Source organism: Carassius gibelio, chromosome B3 (assembly GCF_023724105.1).
Source record: "Carassius gibelio isolate Cgi1373 ecotype wild population from Czech Republic chromosome B3, carGib1.2-hapl.c, whole genome shotgun sequence".
In the NCBI taxonomy this organism is placed as follows: Eukaryota; Metazoa; Chordata; class Actinopteri; order Cypriniformes; family Cyprinidae; genus Carassius; species Carassius gibelio.
This window is the reverse complement of record NC_068398.1, coordinates 40,892,793-40,920,292: the sequence shown is the minus strand read 5'-3', so window position 1 is coordinate 40,920,292 and position 27,500 is coordinate 40,892,793. Positions and strand designations below refer to the sequence as shown.

At 48.4% G+C, this 27,500-nt stretch overlaps 1 protein-coding gene and 51 non-coding genes across 54 annotated transcripts in view; all 52 read right to left on the bottom strand.

Annotated features, from left to right (window-relative positions):
• Positions 1-2, bottom strand: part of trnal-aag (transfer RNA leucine (anticodon AAG)) — an 82-nt gene extending 80 nt beyond the window's left edge. Inside the window, exon 1 of the tRNA in view lies at positions 1-2. This exon is cut by the window's left edge and continues 80 nt beyond it. This is a non-coding gene — a tRNA (tRNA-Leu).
• LOC127953344 (zinc finger protein 271-like) overlaps positions 1-27,500 on the bottom strand; it is an 838,866-nt gene that overhangs the window by 652,476 nt on the left and 158,890 nt on the right. The gene's annotated exons all lie outside the window — the stretch shown is intronic.
• Positions 397-478, bottom strand: trnal-uag (transfer RNA leucine (anticodon UAG)). Its single transcript has one exon. It is a non-coding gene; the product is annotated as a tRNA-Leu (tRNA).
• Positions 902-983, bottom strand: trnal-aag (transfer RNA leucine (anticodon AAG)). Its single transcript has one exon. It is a non-coding gene; the product is annotated as a tRNA-Leu (tRNA).
• Positions 1,378-1,459, bottom strand: trnal-uag (transfer RNA leucine (anticodon UAG)). Its single transcript has one exon. It is a non-coding gene; the product is annotated as a tRNA-Leu (tRNA).
• Positions 1,947-2,028, bottom strand: trnal-aag (transfer RNA leucine (anticodon AAG)). The gene has a single exon. It is a non-coding gene; the product is annotated as a tRNA-Leu (tRNA).
• trnal-uag (transfer RNA leucine (anticodon UAG)) lies at positions 2,405-2,486 on the bottom strand. Its single transcript has one exon. It is a non-coding gene; the product is annotated as a tRNA-Leu (tRNA).
• Positions 2,974-3,055, bottom strand: trnal-aag (transfer RNA leucine (anticodon AAG)). Its single transcript has one exon. It is a non-coding gene; the product is annotated as a tRNA-Leu (tRNA).
• trnal-uag (transfer RNA leucine (anticodon UAG)) lies at positions 3,450-3,531 on the bottom strand. Its single transcript has one exon. It is a non-coding gene; the product is annotated as a tRNA-Leu (tRNA).
• On the bottom strand, positions 4,019-4,100 carry trnal-aag (transfer RNA leucine (anticodon AAG)). The gene has a single exon. It is a non-coding gene; the product is annotated as a tRNA-Leu (tRNA).
• Positions 4,495-4,576, bottom strand: trnal-uag (transfer RNA leucine (anticodon UAG)). The gene has a single exon. It is a non-coding gene; the product is annotated as a tRNA-Leu (tRNA).
• On the bottom strand, positions 5,516-5,597 carry trnal-aag (transfer RNA leucine (anticodon AAG)). Its single transcript has one exon. It is a non-coding gene; the product is annotated as a tRNA-Leu (tRNA).
• trnal-uag (transfer RNA leucine (anticodon UAG)) lies at positions 5,992-6,073 on the bottom strand. The gene has a single exon. It is a non-coding gene; the product is annotated as a tRNA-Leu (tRNA).
• On the bottom strand, positions 6,497-6,578 carry trnal-aag (transfer RNA leucine (anticodon AAG)). The gene has a single exon. It is a non-coding gene; the product is annotated as a tRNA-Leu (tRNA).
• trnal-uag (transfer RNA leucine (anticodon UAG)) lies at positions 6,973-7,054 on the bottom strand. The gene has a single exon. It is a non-coding gene; the product is annotated as a tRNA-Leu (tRNA).
• On the bottom strand, positions 7,542-7,623 carry trnal-aag (transfer RNA leucine (anticodon AAG)). Its single transcript has one exon. It is a non-coding gene; the product is annotated as a tRNA-Leu (tRNA).
• Positions 8,000-8,081, bottom strand: trnal-uag (transfer RNA leucine (anticodon UAG)). The gene has a single exon. It is a non-coding gene; the product is annotated as a tRNA-Leu (tRNA).
• Positions 8,569-8,650, bottom strand: trnal-aag (transfer RNA leucine (anticodon AAG)). The gene has a single exon. It is a non-coding gene; the product is annotated as a tRNA-Leu (tRNA).
• Positions 9,045-9,126, bottom strand: trnal-uag (transfer RNA leucine (anticodon UAG)). The gene has a single exon. It is a non-coding gene; the product is annotated as a tRNA-Leu (tRNA).
• On the bottom strand, positions 10,065-10,146 carry trnal-aag (transfer RNA leucine (anticodon AAG)). Its single transcript has one exon. It is a non-coding gene; the product is annotated as a tRNA-Leu (tRNA).
• trnal-uag (transfer RNA leucine (anticodon UAG)) lies at positions 10,523-10,604 on the bottom strand. Its single transcript has one exon. It is a non-coding gene; the product is annotated as a tRNA-Leu (tRNA).
• On the bottom strand, positions 11,092-11,173 carry trnal-aag (transfer RNA leucine (anticodon AAG)). The gene has a single exon. It is a non-coding gene; the product is annotated as a tRNA-Leu (tRNA).
• Positions 11,568-11,649, bottom strand: trnal-uag (transfer RNA leucine (anticodon UAG)). The gene has a single exon. It is a non-coding gene; the product is annotated as a tRNA-Leu (tRNA).
• On the bottom strand, positions 12,137-12,218 carry trnal-aag (transfer RNA leucine (anticodon AAG)). Its single transcript has one exon. It is a non-coding gene; the product is annotated as a tRNA-Leu (tRNA).
• On the bottom strand, positions 12,613-12,694 carry trnal-uag (transfer RNA leucine (anticodon UAG)). The gene has a single exon. It is a non-coding gene; the product is annotated as a tRNA-Leu (tRNA).
• Positions 13,182-13,263, bottom strand: trnal-aag (transfer RNA leucine (anticodon AAG)). Its single transcript has one exon. It is a non-coding gene; the product is annotated as a tRNA-Leu (tRNA).
• trnal-uag (transfer RNA leucine (anticodon UAG)) lies at positions 13,658-13,739 on the bottom strand. The gene has a single exon. It is a non-coding gene; the product is annotated as a tRNA-Leu (tRNA).
• On the bottom strand, positions 14,163-14,244 carry trnal-aag (transfer RNA leucine (anticodon AAG)). The gene has a single exon. It is a non-coding gene; the product is annotated as a tRNA-Leu (tRNA).
• On the bottom strand, positions 14,621-14,702 carry trnal-uag (transfer RNA leucine (anticodon UAG)). The gene has a single exon. It is a non-coding gene; the product is annotated as a tRNA-Leu (tRNA).
• Positions 15,126-15,207, bottom strand: trnal-aag (transfer RNA leucine (anticodon AAG)). The gene has a single exon. It is a non-coding gene; the product is annotated as a tRNA-Leu (tRNA).
• Positions 15,584-15,665, bottom strand: trnal-uag (transfer RNA leucine (anticodon UAG)). The gene has a single exon. It is a non-coding gene; the product is annotated as a tRNA-Leu (tRNA).
• On the bottom strand, positions 16,153-16,234 carry trnal-aag (transfer RNA leucine (anticodon AAG)). The gene has a single exon. It is a non-coding gene; the product is annotated as a tRNA-Leu (tRNA).
• trnal-uag (transfer RNA leucine (anticodon UAG)) lies at positions 16,629-16,710 on the bottom strand. The gene has a single exon. It is a non-coding gene; the product is annotated as a tRNA-Leu (tRNA).
• On the bottom strand, positions 17,637-17,718 carry trnal-aag (transfer RNA leucine (anticodon AAG)). The gene has a single exon. It is a non-coding gene; the product is annotated as a tRNA-Leu (tRNA).
• Positions 18,113-18,194, bottom strand: trnal-uag (transfer RNA leucine (anticodon UAG)). The gene has a single exon. It is a non-coding gene; the product is annotated as a tRNA-Leu (tRNA).
• On the bottom strand, positions 18,682-18,763 carry trnal-aag (transfer RNA leucine (anticodon AAG)). The gene has a single exon. It is a non-coding gene; the product is annotated as a tRNA-Leu (tRNA).
• trnal-uag (transfer RNA leucine (anticodon UAG)) lies at positions 19,158-19,239 on the bottom strand. Its single transcript has one exon. It is a non-coding gene; the product is annotated as a tRNA-Leu (tRNA).
• On the bottom strand, positions 19,727-19,808 carry trnal-aag (transfer RNA leucine (anticodon AAG)). Its single transcript has one exon. It is a non-coding gene; the product is annotated as a tRNA-Leu (tRNA).
• On the bottom strand, positions 20,185-20,266 carry trnal-uag (transfer RNA leucine (anticodon UAG)). Its single transcript has one exon. It is a non-coding gene; the product is annotated as a tRNA-Leu (tRNA).
• trnal-aag (transfer RNA leucine (anticodon AAG)) lies at positions 20,754-20,835 on the bottom strand. Its single transcript has one exon. It is a non-coding gene; the product is annotated as a tRNA-Leu (tRNA).
• Positions 21,230-21,311, bottom strand: trnal-uag (transfer RNA leucine (anticodon UAG)). The gene has a single exon. It is a non-coding gene; the product is annotated as a tRNA-Leu (tRNA).
• Positions 21,735-21,816, bottom strand: trnal-aag (transfer RNA leucine (anticodon AAG)). Its single transcript has one exon. It is a non-coding gene; the product is annotated as a tRNA-Leu (tRNA).
• trnal-uag (transfer RNA leucine (anticodon UAG)) lies at positions 22,193-22,274 on the bottom strand. Its single transcript has one exon. It is a non-coding gene; the product is annotated as a tRNA-Leu (tRNA).
• trnal-aag (transfer RNA leucine (anticodon AAG)) lies at positions 22,762-22,843 on the bottom strand. Its single transcript has one exon. It is a non-coding gene; the product is annotated as a tRNA-Leu (tRNA).
• Positions 23,238-23,319, bottom strand: trnal-uag (transfer RNA leucine (anticodon UAG)). Its single transcript has one exon. It is a non-coding gene; the product is annotated as a tRNA-Leu (tRNA).
• Positions 24,246-24,327, bottom strand: trnal-aag (transfer RNA leucine (anticodon AAG)). The gene has a single exon. It is a non-coding gene; the product is annotated as a tRNA-Leu (tRNA).
• trnal-uag (transfer RNA leucine (anticodon UAG)) lies at positions 24,722-24,803 on the bottom strand. The gene has a single exon. It is a non-coding gene; the product is annotated as a tRNA-Leu (tRNA).
• trnal-aag (transfer RNA leucine (anticodon AAG)) lies at positions 25,291-25,372 on the bottom strand. The gene has a single exon. It is a non-coding gene; the product is annotated as a tRNA-Leu (tRNA).
• On the bottom strand, positions 25,767-25,848 carry trnal-uag (transfer RNA leucine (anticodon UAG)). The gene has a single exon. It is a non-coding gene; the product is annotated as a tRNA-Leu (tRNA).
• On the bottom strand, positions 26,336-26,417 carry trnal-aag (transfer RNA leucine (anticodon AAG)). Its single transcript has one exon. It is a non-coding gene; the product is annotated as a tRNA-Leu (tRNA).
• On the bottom strand, positions 26,794-26,875 carry trnal-uag (transfer RNA leucine (anticodon UAG)). Its single transcript has one exon. It is a non-coding gene; the product is annotated as a tRNA-Leu (tRNA).
• trnal-aag (transfer RNA leucine (anticodon AAG)) lies at positions 27,363-27,444 on the bottom strand. The gene has a single exon. It is a non-coding gene; the product is annotated as a tRNA-Leu (tRNA).

The following is a 27,500-nucleotide window of genomic DNA, read 5'->3' as shown; positions in this document are numbered from 1 at the left end:
CCCTGCACTCCTGCGCTCTCCGGCTCGCTAAGACCGATGGAAAGGCCTCCCTGATGCTGACTAGGGCGAAAAGCTGCATTCTAATCCTGTTTTTCGTAAAACAAACCTGATCCCTAGCAGGTTAGGGCTTGCGGCAATGTTGCTGTCACAGCAAGTCTGAGGCGAATTCTGAAGAACAGATCAACACAGGATTGACTAAAATCGTCAGCAATGAAACTTTCGGTAGTCACTTAACCACAGAGGAGAACAGTGCCCCGGGAGCAGGACTCAGTCTGACTGCTTTAGCAGAAAGGAGATAGGCTGAGCACCTGGCCGCTGAAAGGCAAAGTGTACTCTCACCACGTTTTCAGAACCTTCATCGAGTACACACAGGGCCTCTGTAATTAAAACCACAGCTGGCAGCGGTGGGATTCGAACCCACGCCCCCAGAGAGACTGGAGCCTAAATCCAGCGCCTTAGACCACTCGGCCACGCTACCAGGTTGATAGTTTCTTTCCATTCCTTTTTCCACCTTCCACCTTCCGGAAATAGAGGCAACGCTACCACACTAAGCCCTTTTCAATGAGTAAAACTGGCTGTTTCCATCCTTTTGCCTACTTATTGCTTTCCACTGTTATTTTTTTCAATGAGTAAAACTGGCTGTTTCCATCCTTTTGCCTACTTATTGCTTTCCACTGTTATTTTATTCAAGCGATTTTTCCTGTTTTGAAGTAACTTCACTGTGATTGTAAACTATTGACGTCCCTGCTTCAACACGGTGCATCTGTAAGGAAGGAGCAGAGGCCGTGACAGGCTTTCAGCACCGACTTGGCTGAATTGCAAGGAATGTAAAAGCGGCTGAATTTGGACGTTCACGCAGCATCACTTTGCGCAGCCACAGCAGTCTTCCAAAAGCATCTACTGGCAGCGGTGGGATTCGAACCCACGCCCCCGAAGAGACTGGAGCCTTAATCCAGCGCCTTGGACCGCTCGGCCACGCTACCCTGCACTCCTGCGCTCTCCGGCTCTCTAAGACCGGTGGAAAGGCCTCCCTGATGCTGACTAGGGCGAAAAGCTGCATTCTAATCCTGTTTTTCGTAAAACAAACCAGATCCCTAGCAGGTTAGGGCTTGCGGCAATGTTGCTGTCACAGCAAGTCTGAGGCGAATTCTGAAGAACAGATCAACACAGGATTGACTAAAATCGTCAGCAATGAAACTTTCGGTAGTCACTTAACCACAGAGGAGAACAGTGCCCCGGGAGCAGGACTCAGTCTGACTGCTTTAGCAGAAAGGAGATAGGCTGAGCACCTGGCCGCTGAAAGGCAAAGTGTACTCTCACCACGTTTTCAGAAACTTCATCGAGTACACACAGGGCCTCTGTAATTAAAACCACAGCTGGCAGCGGTGGGATTCGAACCCACGCCCCCAGAAAGACTGGAGCCTAAATCCAGCGCCTTAGACCACTCGGCCACGCTACCAGATTGATAGTTTCTTTCCATTCCTTTTTCCGCCTTCCACCTTCCGGAAATAGAGGCAACGCTACCACACTAAGCCCTTTTCAATGAGTAAAACTGGCTGTTTCCATCCTTTTGCCTACTTATTGCTTTCCACTGTTATTTTTTTCAATGAGTAAAACTGGCTGTTTCCATCCTTTTGCGTACTTATTGCTTTCCACTGTTATTTTTTTCAATGAGTAAAACTGGCTGTTTCCATCCTTTTGCCTACTTATTGCTTTCCACTGTTATTTTATTCAAGCGATTTTTCCTGTTTTGAAGTAACTTCACTGTGATTGTAAACTATTGACGTCCCTGCTTCAACACGGTGCATCTGTAAGGAAGGAGCAGAGGCCGTGACAGGCTTTCAGCACCGACTTGGCTGAATTGCAAGGAATGTAAAAGCGGCTGAATTTGGACGTTCACGCAGCATCACTTTGAGCAGCCACAGCAGTCTTCCAAAAGCATCTACTGGCAGCGGTGGGATTCGAACCCACGCCCCCGAAGAGACTGGAGCCTTAATCCAGCGCCTTGGACCGCTCGGCCACGCTACCCTGCACTCCTGCGCTCTCCGGCTCGCTAAGACCGGTGGAAAGGCCTCCCTGATGCTGACTAGGGCGAAAAGCTGCATTCTAATCCTGTTTTTTGTAAAACAAACCTGATCCCTAGCAGGTTAGGGCTTGCGGCAATGTTGCTGTCACAGCAAGTCTGAGGTGAGTTCTGAAGAACAGATCAACACAGTATTGACTAAAATCGTCAGCAATGACTTAACCACAGAGAACAGTGCCCCGGGAGCAGGACTCAGTCTGACTGCTTTAGCAGAAAGGAGATAGGCTGAGCACCTGGCCGCTGAAAGGCAAAGTGTACTCTCACCACGTTTTCAGAACCTTCATCGAGTACACACAGGGCCTCTGTAATTAAAACCACAGCTGGCAGCGGTGGGATTCGAACCCACGCCCCCAGAGAGACTGGAGCCTAAATCCAGCGCCTTAGACCACTCGGCCACGCTACCAGATTGATAGTTTCTTTCCATTCCTTTTTCCGCCTTCCACCTTCCGGAAATAGAGGCAACGCTACCACACTAAGCCCTTTTCAATGAGTAAAACTGGCTGTTTCCATCCTTTTGCCTACTTATTGCTTTCCACTGTTATTTTTTTCAATGAGTAAAACTGGCTGTTTCCATCCTTTTGCCTACTTATTGCTTTCCACTGTTATTTTTTTCAATGAGTAAAACTGGCTGTTTCCATCCTTTTGCCTACTTATTGCTTTCCACTGTTATTTTATTCAAGCGATTTTTCCTGTTTTGAAGTAACTTCACTGTGATTGTAAACTATTGACGTCCCTGCTTCAACACGGTGCATCTGTAAGGAAGGAGCAGAGGCCGTGACAGGCTTTCAGCACCGACTTGGCTGAATTGCAAGGAATGTAAAAGCGGCTGAATTTGGACGTTCACGCAGCATCACTTTGAGCAGCCACAGCAGTCTTCCAAAAGCATCTACTGGCAGCGGTGGGATTCGAACCCACGCCCCCGAAGAGACTGGAGCCTTAATCCAGCGCCTTGGACCGCTCGGCCACGCTACCCTGCACTCCTGCGCTCTCCGGCTCGCTAAGACCGGTGGAAAGGCCTCCCTGATGCTGACTAGGGCGAAAAGCTGCATTCTAATCCTGTTTTTCGTAAAACAAACCTGATCCCTAGCAGGTTAGGGTTTGCGGCAATGTTGCTGTCACAGCAAGTCTGAGGCGAATTCTGAAGAACAGATCAACACAGGATTGACTAAAATCGTCAGCAATGAAACTTTCGGTAGTCACTTAACCACAGAGGAGAACAGTGCCCCGGGAGCAGGACTCAGTCTGACTGCTTTAGCAGAAAGGAGATAGGCTGAGCACCTGGCCGCTGAAAGGCAAAGTGTACTCTCACCACGTTTTCAGAACCTTCATCGAGTACACACAGGGCCTCTGTAATTAAAACCACAGCTGGCAGCGGTGGGATTCGAACCCACGCCCCCAGAGAGACTGGAGCCTAAATCCAGCGCCTTAGACCACTCGGCCACGCTACCAGGTTGATAGTTTCTTTCCATTCCTTTGTCCACCTTCCACCTTCCGGAAATAGAGGCAACGCTACCACACTAAGCCCTTTTCAATGAGTAAAACTGGCTGTTTCCATCCTTTTGCCTACTTATTGCTTTCCACTGTTATTTTTTTCAATGAGTAAAACTGGCTGTTTCCATCCTTTTGCCTACTTATTGCTTTCCACTGTTATTTTTTTCAATGAGTAAAACTGGCTGTTTCCATCCTTTTGCCTACTTATTGCTTTCCACTGTTATTTTATTCAAGCGATTTTTCCTGTTTTGAAGTAACTTCACTGTGATTGTAAACTATTGACGTCCCTGCTTCAACACGGTGCATCTGTAAGGAAGGAGCAGAGGCCGTGACAGGCTTTCAGCACCGACTTGGCTGAATTGCAAGGAATGTAAAAGCGGCTGAATTTGGACGTTCACGCAGCATCACTTTGAGCAGCCACAGCAGTCTTCCAAAAGCATCTATTGGCAGCGGTGGGATTCGAACCCACGCCCCCGAAGAGACTGGAGCCTTAATCCAGCGCCTTGGACCGCTCGGCCACGCTACCCTGCACTCCTGCGCTCTCCGGCTCGCTAAGACCGGTGGAAAGGCCTCCCTGATGCTGACTAGGGCGAAAAGCTGCATTCTAATCCTGTTTTTCGTAAAACAAACCTGATCCCTAGCAGGTTAGGGCTTGCGGCAATGTTGCTGTCACAGCAAGTCTGAGGCGAATTCTGAAGAACAGATCAACACAGGATTGACTAAAATCGTCAGCAATGAAACTTTCGGTAGTCACTTAACCACAGAGGAGAACAGTGCCCCGGGAGCAGGACTCAGTCTGACTGCTTTAGCAGAAAGGAGATAGGCTGAGCACCTGGCCGCTGAAAGGCAAAGTGTACTCTCACCACGTTTTCAGAACCTTCATCGAGTACACACAGGGCCTCTGTAATTAAAACCACAGCTGGCAGCGGTGGGATTCGAACCCACGCCACCAGAGAGACTGGAGCCTAAATCCAGCGCCTTAGACCACTCGGCCACGCTACCAGGTTGATAGTTTCTTTCCATTCCTTTTTCCACCTTCCACCTTCCGGAAATAGAGGCAACGCTACCACACTAAGCCCTTTTCAATGAGTAAAACTGGCTGTTTCCATCCTTTTGCCTACTTATTGCTTTCCACTGTTATTTTTTTCAATGAGTAAAACTGGCTGTTTCCATCCTTTTGCCTACTTATTGCTTTCCACTGTTATTTTATTCAAGCGATTTTTCCTGTTTTGAAGTAACTTCACTGTGATTGTAAACTATTGACGTCCCTGCTTCAACACGGTGCATCTGTAAGGAAGGAGCAGAGGCCGTGACAGGCTTTCAGCACCGACTTGGCTGAATTGCAAGGAATGTAAAAGCGGCTGAATTTGGACGTTCACGCAGCATCACTTTGCGCAGCCACAGCAGTCTTCCAAAAGCATCTACTGGCAGCGGTGGGATTCGAACCCACGACCCCGAAGAGACTGGAGCCTTAATCCAGCGCCTTGGACCGCTTTCACTTAAAATTTTCACTTAAAATTTTCACTTAAAATTTTCACTTAAAATTTCCACCTTCCACCTTCCGGAAATAGAGGCAACGCTACCACACTAAGCCCTTTTCAATGAGTAAAACTGGCTGTTTCCATCCTTTTGCCTACTTATTGCTTTCCACTGTTATTTTTTTCAATGAGTAAAACTGGCTGTTTCCATCCTTTTGCCTACTTATTGCTTTCCACTGTTATTTTATTCAAGCGATTTTTCCTGTTTTGAAGTAACTTCACTGTGATTGTAAACTATTGACGTCCCTGCTTCAACACGGTGCATCTGTAAGGAAGGAGCAGAGGCCGTGACAGGCTTTCAGCACCGACTTGGCTGAATTGCAAGGAATGTAAAAGCGGCTGAATTTGGACGTTCACGCAGCATCACTTTGAGCAGCCACAGCAGTCTTCCAAAAGCATCTACTGGCAGCGGTGGGATTCGAACCCACGCCCCCGAAGAGACTGGAGCCTTAATCCAGCGCCTTGGACCGCTCGGCCACGCTACCCTGCACTCCTGCGCTCTCCGGCTCGCTAAGACCGATGGAAAGGCCTCCCTGATGCTGACTAGGGCGAAAAGCTGCATTCTAATCCTGTTTTTCGTAAAACAAACCTGATCCCTAGCAGGTTAGGGCTTGCGGCAATGTTGCTGTCACAGCAAGTCTGAGGCGAATTCTGAAGAACAGATCAACACAGGATTGACTAAAATCGTCAGCAATGAAACTTTCGGTAGTCACTTAACCACAGAGGAGAACAGTGCCCCGGGAGCAGGACTCAGTCTGACTGCTTTAGCAGAAAGGAGATAGGCTGAGCACCTGGCCGCTGAAAGGCAAAGTGTACTCTCACCACGTTTTCAGAACCTTCATCGAGTACACACAGGGCCTCTGTAATTAAAACCACAGCTGGCAGCGGTGGGATTCGAACCCACGCCCCCAGAGAGACTGGAGCCTAAATCCAGCGCCTTAGACCACTCGGCCACGCTACCAGGTTGATAGTTTCTTTCCATTCCTTTTTCCACCTTCCACCTTCCGGAAATAGAGGCAACGCTACCACACTAAGCCCTTTTCAATGAGTAAAACTGGCTGTTTCCATCCTTTTGCCTACTTATTGCTTTCCACTGTTATTTTTTTCAATGAGTAAAACTGGCTGTTTCCATCCTTTTGCCTACTTATTGCTTTCCACTGTTATTTTATTCAAGCGATTTTTCCTGTTTTGAAGTAACTTCACTGTGATTGTAAACTATTGACGTCCCTGCTTCAACACGGTGCATCTGTAAGGAAGGAGCAGAGGCCGTGACAGGCTTTCAGCACCGACTTGGCTGAATTGCAAGGAATGTAAAAGCGGCTGAATTTGGACGTTCACGCAGCATCACTTTGCGCAGCCACAGCAGTCTTCCAAAAGCATCTACTGGCAGCGGTGGGATTCGAACCCACGCCCCCGAAGAGACTGGAGCCTTAATCCAGCGCCTTGGACCGCTCGGCCACGCTACCCTGCACTCCTGCGCTCTCCGGCTCTCTAAGACCGGTGGAAAGGCCTCCCTGATGCTGACTAGGGCGAAAAGCTGCATTCTAATCCTGTTTTTCGTAAAACAAACCAGATCCCTAGCAGGTTAGGGCTTGCGGCAATGTTGCTGTCACAGCAAGTCTGAGGCGAATTCTGAAGAACAGATCAACACAGGATTGACTAAAATCGTCAGCAATGAAACTTTCGGTAGTCACTTAACCACAGAGGAGAACAGTGCCCCGGGAGCAGGACTCAGTCTGACTGCTTTAGCAGAAAGGAGATAGGCTGAGCACCTGGCCGCTGAAAGGCAAAGTGTACTCTCACCACGTTTTCAGAACCTTCATCGAGTACACACAGGGCCTCTGTAATTAAAACCACAGCTGGCAGCGGTGGGATTCGAACCCACGCCCCCAGAGAGACTGGAGCCTAAATCCAGCGCCTTAGACCACTCGGCCACGCTACCAGGTTGATAGTTTCTTTCCATTCCTTTGTCCACCTTCCACCTTCCGGAAATAGAGGCAACGCTACCACACTAAGCCCTTTTCAATGAGTAAAACTGGCTGTTTCCATCCTTTTGCCTACTTATTGCTTTCCACTGTTATTTTTTTCAATGAGTAAAACTGGCTGTTTCCATCCTTTTGCCTACTTATTGCTTTCCACTGTTATTTTTTTCAATGAGTAAAACTGGCTGTTTCCATCCTTTTGCCTACTTATTGCTTTCCACTGTTATTTTATTCAAGCGATTTTTCCTGTTTTGAAGTAACTTCACTGTGATTGTAAACTATTGACGTCCCTGCTTCAACACGGTGCATCTGTAAGGAAGGAGCAGAGGCCGTGACAGGCTTTCAGCACCGACTTGGCTGAATTGCAAGGAATGTAAAAGCGGCTGAATTTGGACGTTCACGCAGCATCACTTTGCGCAGCCACAGCAGTCTTCCAAAAGCATCTACTGGCAGCGGTGGGATTCGAACCCACGCCCCCGAAGAGACTGGAGCCTTAATCCAGCGCCTTGGACCGCTCGGCCACGCTACCCTGCACTCCTGCGCTCTCCGGCTCGCTAAGACCGGTGGAAAGGCCTCCCTGATGCTGACTAGGGCGAAAAGCTGCATTCTAATCCTGTTTTTCGTAAAACAAACCTGATCCCTAGCAGGTTAGGGCTTGCGGCAATGTTGCTGTCACAGCAAGTCTGAGGTGAGTTCTGAAGAACAGATCAACACAGTATTGACTAAAATCGTCAGCAATGACTTAACCACAGAGAACAGTGCCCCGGGAGCAGGACTCAGTCTGACTGCTTTAGCAGAAAGGAGATAGGCTGAGCACCTGGCCGCTGAAAGGCAAAGTGTACTCTCACCACGTTTTCAGAACCTTCATCGAGTACACACAGGGCCTCTGTAATTAAAACCACAGCTGGCAGCGGTGGGATTCGAACCCACGCCCCCAGAGAGACTGGAGCCTAAATCCAGCACCTTAGACCACTCGGCCACGCTACCAGATTGATAGTTTCTTTCCATTCCTTTTTCCGCCTTCCACCTTCCGGAAATAGAGGCAACGCTACCACACTAAGCCCTTTTCAATGAGTAAAACTGGCTGTTTCCATCCTTTTGCCTACTTATTGCTTTCCACTGTTATTTTTTTCAATGAGTAAAACTGGCTGTTTCCATCCTTTTGCCTACTTATTGCTTTCCACTGTTATTTTTTTCAATGAGTAAAACTGGCTGTTTCCATCCTTTTGCCTACTTATTGCTTTCCACTGTTATTTTATTCAAGCGATTTTTCCTGTTTTGAAGTAACTTCACTGTGATTGTAAACTATTGACGTCCCTGCTTCAACACGGTGCATCTGTAAGGAAGGAGCAGAGGCCGTGACAGGCTTTCAGCACCGACTTGGCTGAATTGCAAGGAATGTAAAAGCGGCTGAATTTGGACGTTCACGCAGCATCACTTTGAGCAGCCACAGCAGTCTTCCAAAAGCATCTATTGGCAGCGGTGGGATTCGAACCCACGCCCCCGAAGAGACTGGAGCCTTAATCCAGCGCCTTGGACCGCTCGGCCACGCTACCCTGCACTCCTGCGCTCTCCGGCTCGCTAAGACCGGTGGAAAGGCCTCCCTGATGCTGACTAGGGCGAAAAGCTGCATTCTAATCCTGTTTTTCGTAAAACAAACCTGATCCCTAGCAGGTTAGGGCTTGCGGCAATGTTGCTGTCACAGCAAGTCTGAGGCGAATTCTGAAGAACAGATCAACACAGGATTGACTAAAATCGTCAGCAATGAAACTTTCGGTAGTCACTTAACCACAGAGGAGAACAGTGCCCCGGGAGCAGGACTCAGTCTGACTGCTTTAGCAGAAAGGAGATAGGCTGAGCACCTGGCCGCTGAAAGGCAAAGTGTACTCTCACCACGTTTTCAGAACCTTCATCGAGTACACACAGGGCCTCTGTAATTAAAACCACAGCTGGCAGCGGTGGGATTCGAACCCACGCCACCAGAGAGACTGGAGCCTAAATCCAGCGCCTTAGACCACTCGGCCACGCTACCAGGTTGATAGTTTCTTTCCATTCCTTTTTCCACCTTCCACCTTCCGGAAATAGAGGCAACGCTACCACACTAAGCCCTTTTCAATGAGTAAAACTGGCTGTTTCCATCCTTTTGCCTACTTATTGCTTTCCACTGTTATTTTTTTCAATGAGTAAAACTGGCTGTTTCCATCCTTTTGCCTACTTATTGCTTTCCACTGTTATTTTATTCAAGCGATTTTTCCTGTTTTGAAGTAACTTCACTGTGATTGTAAACTATTGACGTCCCTGCTTCAACACGGTGCATCTGTAAGGAAGGAGCAGAGGCCGTGACAGGCTTTCAGCACCGACTTGGCTGAATTGCAAGGAATGTAAAAGCGGCTGAATTTGGACGTTCACGCAGCATCACTTTGCGCAGCCACAGCAGTCTTCCAAAAGCATCTACTGGCAGCGGTGGGATTCGAACCCACGACCCCGAAGAGACTGGAGCCTTAATCCAGCGCCTTGGACCGCTTTCACTTAAAATTTTCACTTAAAATTTTCACTTAAAATTTTCACTTAAAATTTCCACCTTCACCTTCCGGAAATAGAGGCAACGCTACCACACTAAGCCCTTTTCAATGAGTAAAACTGGCTGTTTCCATCCTTTTGCCTACTTATTGCTTTCCACTGTTATTTTTTTCAATGAGTAAAACTGGCTGTTTCCATCCTTTTGCCTACTTATTGCTTTCCACTGTTATTTTATTCAAGCGATTTTTCCTGTTTTGAAGTAACTTCACTGTGATTGTAAACTATTGACGTCCCTGCTTCAACACGGTGCATCTGTAAGGAAGGAGCAGAGGCCGTGACAGGCTTTCAGCACCGACTTGGCTGAATTGCAAGGAATGTAAAAGCGGCTGAATTTGGACGTTCACGCAGCATCACTTTGAGCAGCCACAGCAGTCTTCCAAAAGCATCTACTGGCAGCGGTGGGATTCGAACCCACGCCCCCGAAGAGACTGGAGCCTTAATCCAGCGCCTTGGACCGCTCGGCCACGCTACCCTGCACTCCTGCGCTCTCCGGCTCGCTAAGACCGGTGGAAAGGCCTCCCTGATGCTGACTAGGGCGAAAAGCTGCATTCTAATCCTGTTTTTCGTAAAACAAACCTGATCCCTAGCAGGTTAGGGCTTGCGGCAATGTTGCTGTCACAGCAAGTCTGAGGTGAGTTCTGAAGAACAGATCAACACAGTATTGACTAAAATCGTCAGCAATGACTTAACCACAGAGAACAGTGCCCCGGGAGCAGGACTCAGTCTGACTGCTTTAGCAGAAAGGAGATAGGCTGAGCACCTGGCCGCTGAAAGGCAAAGTGTACTCTCACCACGTTTTCAGAACCTTCATCGAGTACACACAGGGCCTCTGTAATTAAAACCACAGCTGGCAGCGGTGGGATTCGAACCCACGCCCCCAGAGAGACTGGAGCCTAAATCCAGCGCCTTAGACCACTCGGCCACGCTACCAGATTGATAGTTTCTTTCCATTCCTTTTTCCGCCTTCCACCTTCCGGAAATAGAGGCAACGCTACCACACTAAGCCCTTTTCAATGAGTAAAACTGGCTGTTTCCATCCTTTTGCCTACTTATTGCTTTCCACTGTTATTTTTTTCAATGAGTAAAACTGGCTGTTTCCATCCTTTTGCCTACTTATTGCTTTCCACTGTTATTTTTTTCAATGAGTAAAACTTGCTGTTTCCATCCTTTTGCCTACTTATTGCTTTCCACTGTTATTTTATTCAAGCGATTTTTCCTGTTTTGAAGTAACTTCACTGTGATTGTAAACTATTGACGTCCCTGCTTCAACACGGTGCATCTGTAAGGAAGGAGCAGAGGCCGTGACAGGCTTTCAGCACCGACTTGGCTGAATTGCAAGGAATGTAAAAGCGGCTGAATTTGGACGTTCACGCAGCATCACTTTGAGCAGCCACAGCAGTCTTCCAAAAGCATCTACTGGCAGCGGTGGGATTCGAACCCACGCCCCCGAAGAGACTGGAGCCTTAATCCAGCGCCTTGGACCGCTCGGCCACGCTACCCTGCACTCCTGCGCTCTCCGGCTCGCTAAGACCGATGGAAAGGCCTCCCTGATGCTGACTAGGGCGAAAAGCTGCATTCTAATCCTGTTTTTCGTAAAACAAACCAGATCCCTAGCAGGTTAGGGCTTGCGGCAATGTTGCTGTCAAAGCAAGTCTGAGGCGAATTCTGAAGAACAGATCAACACAGGATTGACTAAAATCGTCAGCAATGAAACTTTCGGTAGTCACTTAACCACAGAGGAGAACAGTGCCCCGGGAGCAGGACTCAGTCTGACTGCTTTAGCAGAAAGGAGATAGGCTGAGCACCTGGCCGCTGAAAGGCAAAGTGTACTCTCACCACGTTTTCAGAACCTTCATCGAGTACACACAGGGCCTCTGTAATTAAAACCACAGCTGGCAGCGGTGGGATTCGAACCAACGCCCCCAGAGAGACTGGAGCCTAAATCCAGCGCCTTAGACCACTCGGCCACGCTACCAGGTTGATAGTTTCTTTCCATTCCTTTTTCCACCTTCCACCTTCCGGAAATAGAGGCAACGCTACCACACTAAGCCCTTTTCAATGAGTAAAACTGGCTGTTTCCATCCTTTTGCCTACTTATTGCTTTCCACTGTTATTTTTTTCAATGAGTAAAACTGGCTGTTTCCATCCTTTTGCCTACTTATTGCTTTCCACTGTTATTTTTTTCAATGAGTAAAACTGGCTGTTTCCATCCTTTTGCCTACTTATTGCTTTCCACTGTTATTTTATTCAAGCGATTTTTCCTGTTTTGAAGTAACTTCACTGTGATTGTAAACTATTGACGTCCCTGCTTCAACACGGTGCATCTGTAAGGAAGGAGCAGAGGCCGTGACAGGCTTTCAGCACCGACTTGGCTGAATTGCAAGGAATGTAAAAGCGGCTGAATTTGGACGTTCACGCAGCATCACTTTGAGCAGCCACAGCAGTCTTCCAAAAGCATCTACTGGCAGCGGTGGGATTCGAACCCACGCCCCCGAAGAGACTGGAGCCTTAATCCAGCGCCTTGGACCGCTCGGCCACGCTACCCTGCACTCCTGCGCTCTCCGGCTCGCTAAGACCGGTGGAAAGGCCTCCCTGATGCTGACTAGGGCGAAAAGCTGCATTCTAATCCTGTTTTTCGTAAAACAAACCTGATCCCTAGCAGGTTAGGGTTTGCGGCAATGTTGCTGTCACAGCAAGTCTGAGGCGAATTCTGAAGAACAGATCAACACAGGATTGACTAAAATCGTCAGCAATGAAACTTTCGGTAGTCACTTAACCACAGAGGAGAACAGTGCCCCGGGAGCAGGACTCAGTCTGACTGCTTTAGCAGAAAGGAGATAGGCTGAGCACCTGGCCGCTGAAAGGCAAAGTGTACTCTCACCACGTTTTCAGAACCTTCATCGAGTACACACAGGGCCTCTGTAATTAAAACCACAGCTGGCAGCGGTGGGATTCGAACCCACGCCCCCAGAGAGACTGGAGCCTAAATCCAGCGCCTTAGACCACTCGGCCACGCTACCAGGTTGATAGTTTCTTTCCATTCCTTTGTCCACCTTCCACCTTCCGGAAATAGAGGCAACGCTACCACACTAAGCCCTTTTCAATGAGTAAAACTGGCTGTTTCCATCCTTTTGCCTACTTATTGCTTTCCACTGTTATTTTTTTCAATGAGTAAAACTGGCTGTTTCCATCCTTTTGCCTACTTATTGCTTTCCACTGTTATTTTTTTCAATGAGTAAAACTGGCTGTTTCCATCCTTTTGCCTACTTATTGCTTTCCACTGTTATTTTATTCAAGCGATTTTTCCTGTTTTGAAGTAACTTCACTGTGATTGTAAACTATTGACGTCCCTGCTTCAACACGGTGCATCTGTAAGGAAGGAGCAGAGGCCGTGACAGGCTTTCAGCACCGACTTGGCTGAATTGCAAGGAATGTAAAAGCGGCTGAATTTGGACGTTCACGCAGCATCACTTTGCGCAGCCACAGCAGTCTTCCAAAAGCATCTACTGGCAGCGGTGGGATTCGAACCCACGCCCCCGAAGAGACTGGAGCCTTAATCCAGCGCCTTGGACCGCTCGGCCACGCTACCCTGCACTCCTGCGCTCTCCGGCTCTCTAAGACCGGTGGAAAGGCCTCCCTGATGCTGACTAGGGCGAAAAGCTGCATTCTAATCCTGTTTTTCGTAAAACAAACCAGATCCCTAGCAGGTTAGGGCTTGCGGCAATGTTGCTGTCACAGCAAGTCTGAGGCGAATTCTGAAGAACAGATCAACACAGGATTGACTAAAATCGTCAGCAATGAAACTTTCGGTAGTCACTTAACCACAGAGGAGAACAGTGCCCCGGGAGCAGGACTCAGTCTGACTGCTTTAGCAGAAAGGAGATAGGCTGAGCACCTGGCCGCTGAAAGGCAAAGTGTACTCTCACCACGTTTTCAGAACCTTCATCGAGTACACACAGGGCCTCTGTAATTAAAACCACAGCTGGCAGCGGTGGGATTCGAACCAACGCCCCCAGAGAGACTGGAGCCTAAATCCAGCGCCTTAGACCACTCGGCCACGCTACCAGGTTGATAGTTTCTTTCCATTCCTTTTTCCACCTTCCACCTTCCGGAAATAGAGGCAACGCTACCACACTAAGCCCTTTTCAATGATTAAAACTGGCTGTTTCCATCCTTTTGCCTACTTATTGCTTTCCACTGTTATTTTTTTCAATGAGTAAAACTGGCTGTTTCCATCCTTTTGCCTACTTATTGCTTTCCACTGTTATTTTATTCAAGCGATTTTTCCTGTTTTGAAGTAACTTCACTGTGATTGTAAACTATTGACGTCCCTGCTTCAACACGGTGCATCTGTAAGGAAGGAGCAGAGGCCGTGACAGGCTTTCAGCACCGACTTGGCTGAATTGCAAGGAATGTAAAAGCGGCTGAATTTGGACGTTCACGCAGCATCACTTTGCGCAGCCACAGCAGTCTTCCAAAAGCATCTACTGGCAGCGGTGGGATTCGAACCCACGCCCCCGAAGAGACTGGAGCCTTAATCCAGCGCCTTGGACCGCTCGGCCACGCTACCCTGCACTCCTGCGCTCTCCGGCTCGCTAAGACCGGTGGAAAGGCCTCCCTGATGCTGACTAGGGCGAAAAGCTGCATTCTAATCCTGTTTTTCGTAAAACAAACCTGATCCCTAGCAGGTTAGGGCTTGCGGCAATGTTGCTGTCACAGCAAGTCTGAGGTGAGTTCTGAAGAACAGATCAACACAGTATTGACTAAAATCGTCAGCAATGACTTAACCACAGAGAACAGTGCCCCGGGAGCAGGACTCAGTCTGACTGCTTTAGCAGAAAGGAGATAGGCTGAGCACCTGGCCGCTGAAAGGCAAAGTGTACTCTCACCACGTTTTCAGAACCTTCATCGAGTACACACAGGGCCTCTGTAATTAAAACCACAGCTGGCAGTGGTGGGATTCGAACCCACGCCCCCAGAGAGACTGGAGCCTAAATCCAGCGCCTTAGACCACTCGGCCACGCTACCAGATTGATAGTTTCTTTCCATTCCTTTTTCCGCCTTCCACCTTCCGGAAATAGAGGCAACGCTACCACACTAAGCCCTTTTCAATGAGTAAAACTGGCTGTTTCCATCCTTTTGCCTACTTATTGCTTTCCACTGTTATTTTTTTCAATGAGTAAAACTGGCTGTTTCCATCCTTTTGCCTACTTATTGCTTTCCACTGTTATTTTATTCAAGCGATTTTTCCTGTTTTGAAGTAACTTCACTGTGATTGTAAACTATTGACGTCCCTGCTTCAACACGGTGCATCTGTAAGGAAGGAGCAGAGGCCGTGACAGGCTTTCAGCACCGACTTGGCTGAATTGCAAGGAATGTAAAAGCGGCTGAATTTGGACGTTCACGCAGCATCACTTTGAGCAGCCACAGCAGTCTTCCAAAAGCATCTACTGGCAGCGGTGGGATTCGAACCCACGCCCCCGAAGAGACTGGAGCCTTAATCCAGCGCCTTGGACCGCTCGGCCACGCTACCCTGCACTCCTGCGCTCTCCGGCTCGCTAAGACCGGTGGAAAGGCCTCCCTGATGCTGACTAGGGCGAAAAGCTGCATTCTAATCCTGTTTTTCGTAAAACAAACCTGATCCCTAGCAGGTTAGGGCTTGCGGCAATGTTGCTGTCACAGCAAGTCTGAGGTGAGTTCTGAAGAACAGATCAACACAGTATTGACTAAAATCGTCAGCAATGACTTAACCACAGAGAACAGTGCCCCGGGAGCAGGACTCAGTCTGACTGCTTTAGCAGAAAGGAGATAGGCTGAGCACCTGGCCGCTGAAAGGCAAAGTGTACTCTCACCACGTTTTCAGAACCTTCATCGAGTACACACAGGGCCTCTGTAATTAAAACCACAGCTGGCAGCGGTGGGATTCGAACCCACGCCCCCAGAGAGACTGGAGCCTAAATCCAGCGCCTTAGACCACTCGGCCACGCTACCAGATTGATAGTTTCTTTCCATTCCTTTTTGCGCCTTCCACCTTCCGGAAATAGAGGCAACGCTACCACACTAAGCCCTTTTCAATGAGTAAAACTGGCTGTTTCCATCCTTTTGCCTACTTATTGCTTTCCACTGTTATTTTTTTCAATGAGTAAAACTGGCTGTTTCCATCCTTTTGCCTACTTATTGCTTTCCACTGTTATTTTTTTCAATGAGTAAAACTGGCTGTTTCCATCCTTTTGCCTACTTATTGCTTTCCACTGTTATTTTATTCAAGCGATTTTTCCTGTTTTGAAGTAACTTCACTGTGATTGTAAACTATTGACGTCCCTGCTTCAACACGGTGCATCTGTAAGGAAGGAGCAGAGGCCGTGACAGGCTTTCAGCACCGACTTGGCTGAATTGCAAGGAATGTAAAAGCGGCTGAATTTGGACGTTCACGCAGCATCACTTTGAGCAGCCACAGCAGTCTTCCAAAAGCATCTATTGGCAGCGGTGGGATTCGAACCCACGCCCCCGAAGAGACTGGAGCCTTAATCCAGCGCCTTGGACCGCTCGGCCACGCTACCCTGCACTCCTGCGCTCTCCGGCTCGCTAAGACCGGTGGAAAGGCCTCCCTGATGCTGACTAGGGCGAAAAGCTGCATTCTAATCCTGTTTTTCGTAAAACAAACCTGATCCCTAGCAGGTTAGGGCTTGCGGCAATGTTGCTGTCACAGCAAGTCTGAGGCGAATTCTGAAGAACAGATCAACACAGGATTGACTAAAATCGTCAGCAATGAAACTTTCGGTAGTCACTTAACCACAGAGGAGAACAGTGCCCCGGGAGCAGGACTCAGTCTGACTGCTTTAGCAGAAAGGAGATAGGCTGAGCACCTGGCCGCTGAAAGGCAAAGTGTACTCTCACCACGTTTTCAGAACCTTCATCGAGTACACACAGGGCCTCTGTAATTAAAACCACAGCTGGCAGCGGTGGGATTCGAACCCACGCCACCAGAGAGACTGGAGCCTAAATCCAGCGCCTTAGACCACTCGGCCACGCTACCAGGTTGATAGTTTCTTTCCATTCCTTTTTCCACCTTCCACCTTCCGGAAATAGAGGCAACGCTACCACACTAAGCCCTTTTCAATGAGTAAAACTGGCTGTTTCCATCCTTTTGCCTACTTATTGCTTTCCACTGTTATTTTTTTCAATGAGTAAAACTGGCTGTTTCCATCCTTTTGCCTACTTATTGCTTTCCACTGTTATTTTATTCAAGCGATTTTTCCTGTTTTGAAGTAACTTCACTGTGATTGTAAACTATTGACGTCCCTGCTTCAACACGGTGCATCTGTAAGGAAGGAGCAGAGGCCGTGACAGGCTTTCAGCACCGACTTGGCTGAATTGCAAGGAATGTAAAAGCGGCTGAATTTGGACGTTCACGCAGCATCACTTTGCGCAGCCACAGCAGTCTTCCAAAAGCATCTACTGGCAGCGGTGGGATTCGAACCCACGACCCCGAAGAGACTGGAGCCTTAATCCAGCGCCTTGGACCGCTTTCACTTAAAATTTTCACTTAAAATTTTCACTTAAAATTTCCACCTTCCACCTTCCGGAAATAGAGGCAACGCTACCACACTAAGCCCTTTTCAATGAGTAAAACTGGCTGTTTCCATCCTTTTGCCTACTTATTGCTTTCCACTGTTATTTTTTTCAATGAGTAAAACTGGCTGTTTCCATCCTTTTGCCTACTTATTGCTTTCCACTGTTATTTTATTCAAGCGATTTTTCCTGTTTTGAAGTAACTTCACTGTGATTGTAAACTATTGACGTCCCTGCTTCAACACGGTGCATCTGTAAGGAAGGAGCAGAGGCCGTGACAGGCTTTCAGCACCGACTTGGCTGAATTGCAAGGAATGTAAAAGCGGCTGAATTTGGACGTTCACGCAGCATCACTTTGAGCAGCCACAGCAGTCTTCCAAAAGCATCTACTGGCAGCGGTGGGATTCGAACCCACGCCCCCGAAGAGACTGGAGCCTTAATCCAGCGCCTTGGACCGCTCGGCCACGCTACCCTGCACTCCTGCGCTCTCCGGCTCGCTAAGACCGGTGGAAAGGCCTCCCTGATGCTGACTAGGGCGAAAAGCTGCATTCTAATCCTGTTTTTCGTAAAACAAACCTGATCCCTAGCAGGTTAGGGTTTGCGGCAATGTTGCTGTCACAGCAAGTCTGAGGCGAATTCTGAAGAACAGATCAACACAGGATTGACTAAAATCGTCAGCAATGAAACTTTCGGTAGTCACTTAACCACAGAGGAGAACAGTGCCCCGGGAGCAGGACTCAGTCTGACTGCTTTAGCAGAAAGGAGATAGGCTGAGCACCTGGCCGCTGAAAGGCAAAGTGTACTCTCACCATGTTTTCAGAACCTTCATCGAGTACACACAGGGCCTCTGTAATTAAAACCACAGCTGGCAGCGGTGGGATTCGAACCCACGCCCCCAGAGAGACTGGAGCCTAAATCCAGCGCCTTAGACCACTCGGCCACGCTACCAGGTTGATAGTTTCTTTCCATTCCTTTTTCCACCTTCCACCTTCCGGAAATAGAGGCAACGCTACCACACTAAGCCCTTTTCAATGAGTAAAACTGGCTGTTTCCATCCTTTTGCCTACTTATTGCTTTCCACTGTTATTTTTTTCAATGAGTAAAACTGGCTGTTTCCATCCTTTTGCCTACTTATTGCTTTCCACTGTTATTTTTTTCAATGAGTAAAACTGGCTGTTTCCATCCTTTTGCCTACTTATTGCTTTCCACTGTTATTTTATTCAAGCGATTTTTCCTGTTTTGAAGTAACTTCACTGTGATTGTAAACTATTGACGTCCCTGCTTCAACACGGTGCATCTGTAAGGAAGGAGCAGAGGCCGTGACAGGCTTTCAGCACCGACTTGGCTGAATTGCAAGGAATGTAAAAGCGGCTGAATTTGGACGTTCACGCAGCATCACTTTGAGCAGCCACAGCAGTCTTCCAAAAGCATCTACTGGCAGCGGTGGGATTCGAACCCACGCACCCGAAGAGACTGGAGCCTTAATCCAGCGCCTTGGACCGCTCGGCCACGCTACCCTGCACTCCTGCGCTCTCCGGCTCTCTAAGACCGGTGGAAAGGCCTCCCTGATGCTGACTAGGGCGAAAAGCTGCATTCTAATCCTGTTTTTCGTAAAACAAACCAGATCCCTAGCAGGTTAGGGCTTGCGGCAATTTTGCTGTCACAGCAAGTCTGAGGCGAATTCTGAAGAACAGATCAACACAGGATTGACTAAAATCGTCAGCAATGAAACTTTCGGTAGTCACTTAACCACAGAGGAGAACAGTGCCCCGGGAGCAGGACTCAGTCTGACTGCTTTAGCAGAAAGGAGATAGGCTGAGCACCTGGCCGCTGAAAGGCAAAGTGTACTCTCACCACGTTTTCAGAACCTTCATCGAGTACACACAGGGCCTCTGTAATTAAAACCACAGCTGGCAGCGGTGGGATTCGAACCCACGCCCCCAGAGAGACTGGAGCCTAAATCCAGCGCCTTAGACCACTCGGCCACGCTACCAGATTGATAGTTTCTTTCCATTCCTTTTTCCGCCTTCCACCTTCCGGAAATAGAGGCAACGCTACCACACTAAGCCCTTTTCAATGAGTAAAACTGGCTGTTTCCATCCTTTTGCCTACTTATTGCTTTCCACTGTTATTTTTTTCAATGAGTAAAACTGGCTGTTTCCATCCTTTTGCCTACTTATTGCTTTCCACTGTTATTTTTTTCAATGAGTAAAACTGGCTGTTTCCATCCTTTTGCCTACTTATTGCTTTCCACTGTTATTTTATTCAAGCGATTTTTCCTGTTTTGAAGTAACTTCACTGTGATTGTAAACTATTGACGTCCCTGCTTCAACACGGTGCATCTGTAAGGAAGGAGCAGAGGCCGTGACAGGCTTTCAGCACCGACTTGGCTGAATTGCAAGGAATGTAAAAGCGGCTGAATTTGGACGTTCACGCAGCATCACTTTGAGCAGCCACAGCAGTCTTCCAAAAGCATCTACTGGCAGCGGTGGGATTCGAACCCACGCCCCCGAAGAGACTGGAGCCTTAATCCAGCGCCTTGGACCGCTCGGCCACGCTACCCTGCACTCCTGCGCTCTCCGGCTCGCTAAGACCGGTGGAAAGGCCTCCCTGATGCTGACTAGGGCGAAAAGCTGCATTCTAATCCTGTTTTTCGTAAAACAAACCTGATCCCTAGCAGGTTAGGGCTTGCGGCAATGTTGCTGTCACAGCAAGTCTGAGGTGAGTTCTGAAGAACAGATCAACACAGTATTGACTAAAATCGTCAGCAATGACTTAACCACAGAGAACAGTGCCCCGGGAGCAGGACTCAGTCTGACTGCTTTAGCAGAAAGGAGATAGGCTGAGCACCTGGCCGCTGAAAGGCAAAGTGTACTCTCACCACGTTTTCAGAACCTTCATCGAGTACACACAGGGCCTCTGTAATTAAAACCACAGCTGGCAGCGGTGGGATTCGAACCCACGCCCCCAGAGAGACTGGAGCCTAAATCCAGCGCCTTAGACCACTCGGCCACGCTACCAGATTGATAGTTTCTTTCCATTCCTTTTTGCGCCTTCCACCTTCCGGAAATAGAGGCAACGCTACCACACTAAGCCCTTTTCAATGAGTAAAACTGGCTGTTTCCATCCTTTTGCCTACTTATTGCTTTCCACTGTTATTTTTTTCAATGAGTAAAACTGGCTGTTTCCATCCTTTTGCCTACTTATTGCTTTCCACTGTTATTTTTTTCAATGAGTAAAACTGGCTGTTTCCATCCTTTTGCCTACTTATTGCTTTCCACTGTTATTTTATTCAAGCGATTTTTCCTGTTTTGAAGTAACTTCACTGTGATTGTAAACTATTGACGTCCCTGCTTCAACACGGTGCATCTGTAAGGAAGGAGCAGAGGCCGTGACAGGCTTTCAGCACCGACTTGGCTGAATTGCAAGGAATGTAAAAGCGGCTGAATTTGGACGTTCACGCAGCATCACTTTGAGCAGCCACAGCAGTCTTCCAAAAGCATCTATTGGCAGCGGTGGGATTCGAACCCACGCCCCCGAAGAGACTGGAGCCTTAATCCAGCGCCTTGGACCGCTCGGCCACGCTACCCTGCACTCCTGCGCTCTCCGGCTCGCTAAGACCGGTGGAAAGGCCTCCCTGATGCTGACTAGGGCGAAAAGCTGCATTCTAATCCTGTTTTTCGTAAAACAAACCTGATCCCTAGCAGGTTAGGGCTTGCGGCAATGTTGCTGTCACAGCAAGTCTGAGGCGAATTCTGAAGAACAGATCAACACAGGATTGACTAAAATCGTCAGCAATGAAACTTTCGGTAGTCACTTAACCACAGAGGAGAACAGTGCCCCGGGAGCAGGACTCAGTCTGACTGCTTTAGCAGAAAGGAGATAGGCTGAGCACCTGGCCGCTGAAAGGCAAAGTGTACTCTCACCACGTTTTCAGAACCTTCATCGAGTACACACAGGGCCTCTGTAATTAAAACCACAGCTGGCAGCGGTGGGATTCGAACCCACGCCACCAGAGAGACTGGAGCCTAAATCCAGCGCCTTAGACCACTCGGCCACGCTACCAGGTTGATAGTTTCTTTCCATTCCTTTTTCCACCTTCCACCTTCCGGAAATAGAGGCAACGCTACCACACTAAGCCCTTTTCAATGAGTAAAACTGGCTGTTTCCATCCTTTTGCCTACTTATTGCTTTCCACTGTTATTTTTTTCAATGAGTAAAACTGGCTGTTTCCATCCTTTTGCCTACTTATTGCTTTCCACTGTTATTTTATTCAAGCGATTTTTCCTGTTTTGAAGTAACTTCACTGTGATTGTAAACTATTGACGTCCCTGCTTCAACACGGTGCATCTGTAAGGAAGGAGCAGAGGCCGTGACAGGCTTTCAGCACCGACTTGGCTGAATTGCAAGGAATGTAAAAGCGGCTGAATTTGGACGTTCACGCAGCATCACTTTGCGCAGCCACAGCAGTCTTCCAAAAGCATCTACTGGCAGCGGTGGGATTCGAACCCACGACCCCGAAGAGACTGGAGCCTTAATCCAGCGCCTTGGACCGCTCGGCCACGCTACCCTGCACTCCTGCGCTCTCCGGCTCGCTAAGACCGGTGGAAAGGCCTCCCTGATGCTGACTAGGGCGAAAAGCTGCATTCTAATCCTGTTTTTCGTAAAACAAACCTGATCCCTAGCAGGTTAGGGCTTGCGGCAATGTTGCTGTCACAGCAAGTCTGAGGTGAGTTCTGAAGAACAGATCAACACAGTATTGACTAAAATCGTCAGCAATGACTTAACCACAGAGAACAGTGCCCCGGGAGCAGGACTCAGTCTGACTGCTTTAGCAGAAAGGAGATAGGCTGAGCACCTGGCCGCTGAAAGGCAAAGTGTACTCTCACCACGTTTTCAGAACCTTCATCGAGTACACACAGGGCCTCTGTAATTAAAACCACAGCTGGCAGCGGTGGGATTCGAACCCACGCCCCCAGAGAGACTGGAGCCTAAATCCAGCGCCTTAGACCACTCGGCCACGCTACCAGATTGATAGTTTCTTTCCATTCCTTTTTGCGCCTTCCACCTTCCGGAAATAGAGGCAACGCTACCACACTAAGCCCTTTTCAATGAGTAAAACTGGCTGTTTCCATCCTTTTGCCTACTTATTGCTTTCCACTGTTATTTTTTTCAATGAGTAAAACTGGCTGTTTCCATCCTTTTGCCTACTTATTGCTTTCCACTGTTATTTTTTTCAATGAGTAAAACTGGCTGTTTCCATCCTTTTGCCTACTTATTGCTTTCCACTGTTATTTTATTCAAGCGATTTTTCCTGTTTTGAAGTAACTTCACTGTGATTGTAAACTATTGACGTCCCTGCTTCAACACGGTGCATCTGTAAGGAAGGAGCAGAGGCCGTGACAGGCTTTCAGCACCGACTTGGCTGAATTGCAAGGAATGTAAAAGCGGCTGAATTTGGACGTTCACGCAGCATCACTTTGAGCAGCCACAGCAGTCTTCCAAAAGCATCTATTGGCAGCGGTGGGATTCGAACCCACGCCCCCGAAGAGACTGGAGCCTTAATCCAGCGCCTTGGACCGCTCGGCCACGCTACCCTGCACTCCTGCGCTCTCCGGCTCGCTAAGACCGGTGGAAAGGCCTCCCTGATGCTGACTAGGGCGAAAAGCTGCATTCTAATCCTGTTTTTCGTAAAACAAACCTGATCCCTAGCAGGTTAGGGCTTGCGGCAATGTTGCTGTCACAGCAAGTCTGAGGCGAATTCTGAAGAACAGATCAACACAGGATTGACTAAAATCGTCAGCAATGAAACTTTCGGTAGTCACTTAACCACAGAGGAGAACAGTGCCCCGGGAGCAGGACTCAGTCTGACTGCTTTAGCAGAAAGGAGATAGGCTGAGCACCTGGCCGCTGAAAGGCAAAGTGTACTCTCACCACGTTTTCAGAACCTTCATCGAGTACACACAGGGCCTCTGTAATTAAAACCACAGCTGGCAGCGGTGGGATTCGAACCCACGCCACCAGAGAGACTGGAGCCTAAATCCAGCGCCTTAGACCACTCGGCCACGCTACCAGGTTGATAGTTTCTTTCCATTCCTTTTTCCACCTTCCACCTTCCGGAAATAGAGGCAACGCTACCACACTAAGCCCTTTTCAATGAGTAAAACTGGCTGTTTCCATCCTTTTGCCTACTTATTGCTTTCCACTGTTATTTTTTTCAATGAGTAAAACTGGCTGTTTCCATCCTTTTGCCTACTTATTGCTTTCCACTGTTATTTTATTCAAGCGATTTTTCCTGTTTTGAAGTAACTTCACTGTGATTGTAAACTATTGACGTCCCTGCTTCAACACGGTGCATCTGTAAGGAAGGAGCAGAGGCCGTGACAGGCTTTCAGCACCGACTTGGCTGAATTGCAAGGAATGTAAAAGCGGCTGAATTTGGACGTTCACGCAGCATCACTTTGCGCAGCCACAGCAGTCTTCCAAAAGCATCTACTGGCAGCGGTGGGATTCGAACCCACGACCCCGAAGAGACTGGAGCCTTAATCCAGCGCCTTGGACCGCTTTCACTTAAAATTTTCACTTAAAATTTTCACTTAAAATTTCCACCTTCCACCTTCCGGAAATAGAGGCAACGCTACCACACTAAGCCCTTTTCAATGAGTAAAACTGGCTGTTTCCATCCTTTTGCCTACTTATTGCTTTCCACTGTTATTTTTTTCAATGAGTAAAACTGGCTGTTTCCATCCTTTTGCCTACTTATTGCTTTCCACTGTTATTTTATTCAAGCGATTTTTCCTGTTTTGAAGTAACTTCACTGTGATTGTAAACTATTGACGTCCCTGCTTCAACACGGTGCATCTGTAAGGAAGGAGCAGAGGCCGTGACAGGCTTTCAGCACCGACTTGGCTGAATTGCAAGGAATGTAAAAGCGGCTGAATTTGGACGTTCACGCAGCATCACTTTGAGCAGCCACAGCAGTCTTCCAAAAGCATCTACTGGCAGCGGTGGGATTCGAACCCACGCCCCCGAAGAGACTGGAGCCTTAATCCAGCGCCTTGGACCGCTCGGCCACGCTACCCTGCACTCCTGCGCTCTCCGGCTCGCTAAGACCGGTGGAAAGGCCTCCCTGATGCTGACTAGGGCGAAAAGCTGCATTCTAATCCTGTTTTTCGTAAAACAAACCTGATCCCTAGCAGGTTAGGGTTTGCGGCAATGTTGCTGTCACAGCAAGTCTGAGGCGAATTCTGAAGAACAGATCAACACAGGATTGACTAAAATCGTCAGCAATGAAACTTTCGGTAGTCACTTAACCACAGAGGAGAACAGTGCCCCGGGAGCAGGACTCAGTCTGACTGCTTTAGCAGAAAGGAGATAGGCTGAGCACCTGGCCGCTGAAAGGCAAAGTGTACTCTCACCATGTTTTCAGAACCTTCATCGAGTACACACAGGGCCTCTGTAATTAAAACCACAGCTGGCAGCGGTGGGATTCGAACCCACGCCCCCAGAGAGACTGGAGCCTAAATCCAGCGCCTTAGACCACTCGGCCACGCTACCAGGTTGATAGTTTCTTTCCATTCCTTTTTCCACCTTCCACCTTCCGGAAATAGAGGCAACGCTACCACACTAAGCCCTTTTCAATGAGTAAAACTGGCTGTTTCCATCCTTTTGCCTACTTATTGCTTTCCACTGTTATTTTTTTCAATGAGTAAAACTGGCTGTTTCCATCCTTTTGCCTACTTATTGCTTTCCACTGTTATTTTTTTCAATGAGTAAAACTGGCTGTTTCCATCCTTTTGCCTACTTATTGCTTTCCACTGTTATTTTATTCAAGCGATTTTTCCTGTTTTGAAGTAACTTCACTGTGATTGTAAACTATTGACGTCCCTGCTTCAACACGGTGCATCTGTAAGGAAGGAGCAGAGGCCGTGACAGGCTTTCAGCACCGACTTGGCTGAATTGCAAGGAATGTAAAAGCGGCTGAATTTGGACGTTCACGCAGCATCACTTTGAGCAGCCACAGCAGTCTTCCAAAAGCATCTACTGGCAGCGGTGGGATTCGAACCCACGCCCCCGAAGAGACTGGAGCCTTAATCCAGCGCCTTGGACCGCTCGGCCACGCTACCCTGCACTCCTGCGCTCTCCGGCTCTCTAAGACCGGTGGAAAGGCCTCCCTGATGCTGACTAGGGCGAAAAGCTGCATTCTAATCCTGTTTTTCGTAAAACAAACCAGATCCCTAGCAGGTTAGGGCTTGCGGCAATTTTGCTGTCACAGCAAGTCTGAGGCGAATTCTGAAGAACAGATCAACACAGGATTGACTAAAATCGTCAGCAATGAAACTTTCGGTAGTCACTTAACCACAGAGGAGAACAGTGCCCCGGGAGCAGGACTCAGTCTGACTGCTTTAGCAGAAAGGAGATAGGCTGAGCACCTGGCCGCTGAAAGGCAAAGTGTACTCTCACCACGTTTTCAGAACCTTCATCGAGTACACACAGGGCCTCTGTAATTAAAACCACAGCTGGCAGCGGTGGGATTCGAACCCACGCCCCCAGAGAGACTGGAGCCTAAATCCAGCGCCTTAGACCACTCGGCCACGCTACCAGATTGATAGTTTCTTTCCATTCCTTTTTCCGCCTTCCACCTTCCGGAAATAGAGGCAACGCTACCACACTAAGCCCTTTTCAATGAGTAAAACTGGCTGTTTCCATCCTTTTGCCTACTTATTGCTTTCCACTGTTATTTTTTTCAATGAGTAAAACTGGCTGTTTCCATCCTTTTGCCTACTTATTGCTTTCCACTGTTATTTTTTTCAATGAGTAAAACTGGCTGTTTCCATCCTTTTGCCTACTTATTGCTTTCCACTGTTATTTTATTCAAGCGATTTTTCCTGTTTTGAAGTAACTTCACTGTGATTGTAAACTATTGACGTCCCTGCTTCAACACGGTGCATCTGTAAGGAAGGAGCAGAGGCCGTGACAGGCTTTCAGCACCGACTTGGCTGAATTGCAAGGAATGTAAAAGCGGCTGAATTTGGACGTTCACGCAGCATCACTTTGAGCAGCCACAGCAGTCTTCCAAAAGCATCTACTGGCAGCGGTGGGATTCGAACCCACGCCCCCGAAGAGACTGGAGCCTTAATCCAGCGCCTTGGACCGCTCGGCCACGCTACCCTGCACTCCTGCGCTCTCCGGCTCGCTAAGACCGGTGGAAAGGCCTCCCTGATGCTGACTAGGGCGAAAAGCTGCATTCTAATCCTGTTTTTCGTAAAACAAACCTGATCCCTAGCAGGTTAGGGCTTGCGGCAATGTTGCTGTCACAGCAAGTCTGAGGTGAGTTCTGAAGAACAGATCAACACAGTATTGACTAAAATCGTCAGCAATGACTTAACCACAGAGAACAGTGCCCCGGGAGCAGGACTCAGTCTGACTGCTTTAGCAGAAAGGAGATAGGCTGAGCACCTGGCCGCTGAAAGGCAAAGTGTACTCTCACCACGTTTTCAGAACCTTCATCGAGTACACACAGGGCCTCTGTAATTAAAACCACAGCTGGCAGCGGTGGGATTCGAACCCACGCCCCCAGAGAGACTGGAGCCTAAATCCAGCGCCTTAGACCACTCGGCCACGCTACCAGATTGATAGTTTCTTTCCATTCCTTTTTCCGCCTTCCACCTTCCGGAAATAGAGGCAACGCTACCACACTAAGCCCTTTTCAATGAGTAAAACTGGCTGTTTCCATCCTTTTGCCTACTTATTGCTTTCCACTGTTATTTTTTTCAATGAGTAAAACTGGCTGTTTCCATCCTTTTGCCTACTTATTGCTTTCCACTGTTATTTTTTTCAATGAGTAAAACTGGCTGTTTCCATCCTTTTGCCTACTTATTGCTTTCCACTGTTATTTTATTCAAGCGATTTTTCCTGTTTTGAAGTAACTTCACTGTGATTGTAAACTATTGACGTCCCTGCTTCAACACGGTGCATCTGTAAGGAAGGAGCAGAGGCCGTGACAGGCTTTCAGCACCGACTTGGCTGAATTGCAAGGAATGTAAAAGCGGCTGAATTTGGACGTTCACGCAGCATCACTTTGAGCAGCCACAGCAGTCTTCCAAAAGCATCTACTGGCAGCGGTGGGATTCGAACCCACGCCCCCGAAGAGACTGGAGCCTTAATCCAGCGCCTTGGACCGCTCGGCCACGCTACCCTGCACTCCTGCGCTCTCCGGCTCGCTAAGACCGATGGAAAGGCCTCCCTGATGCT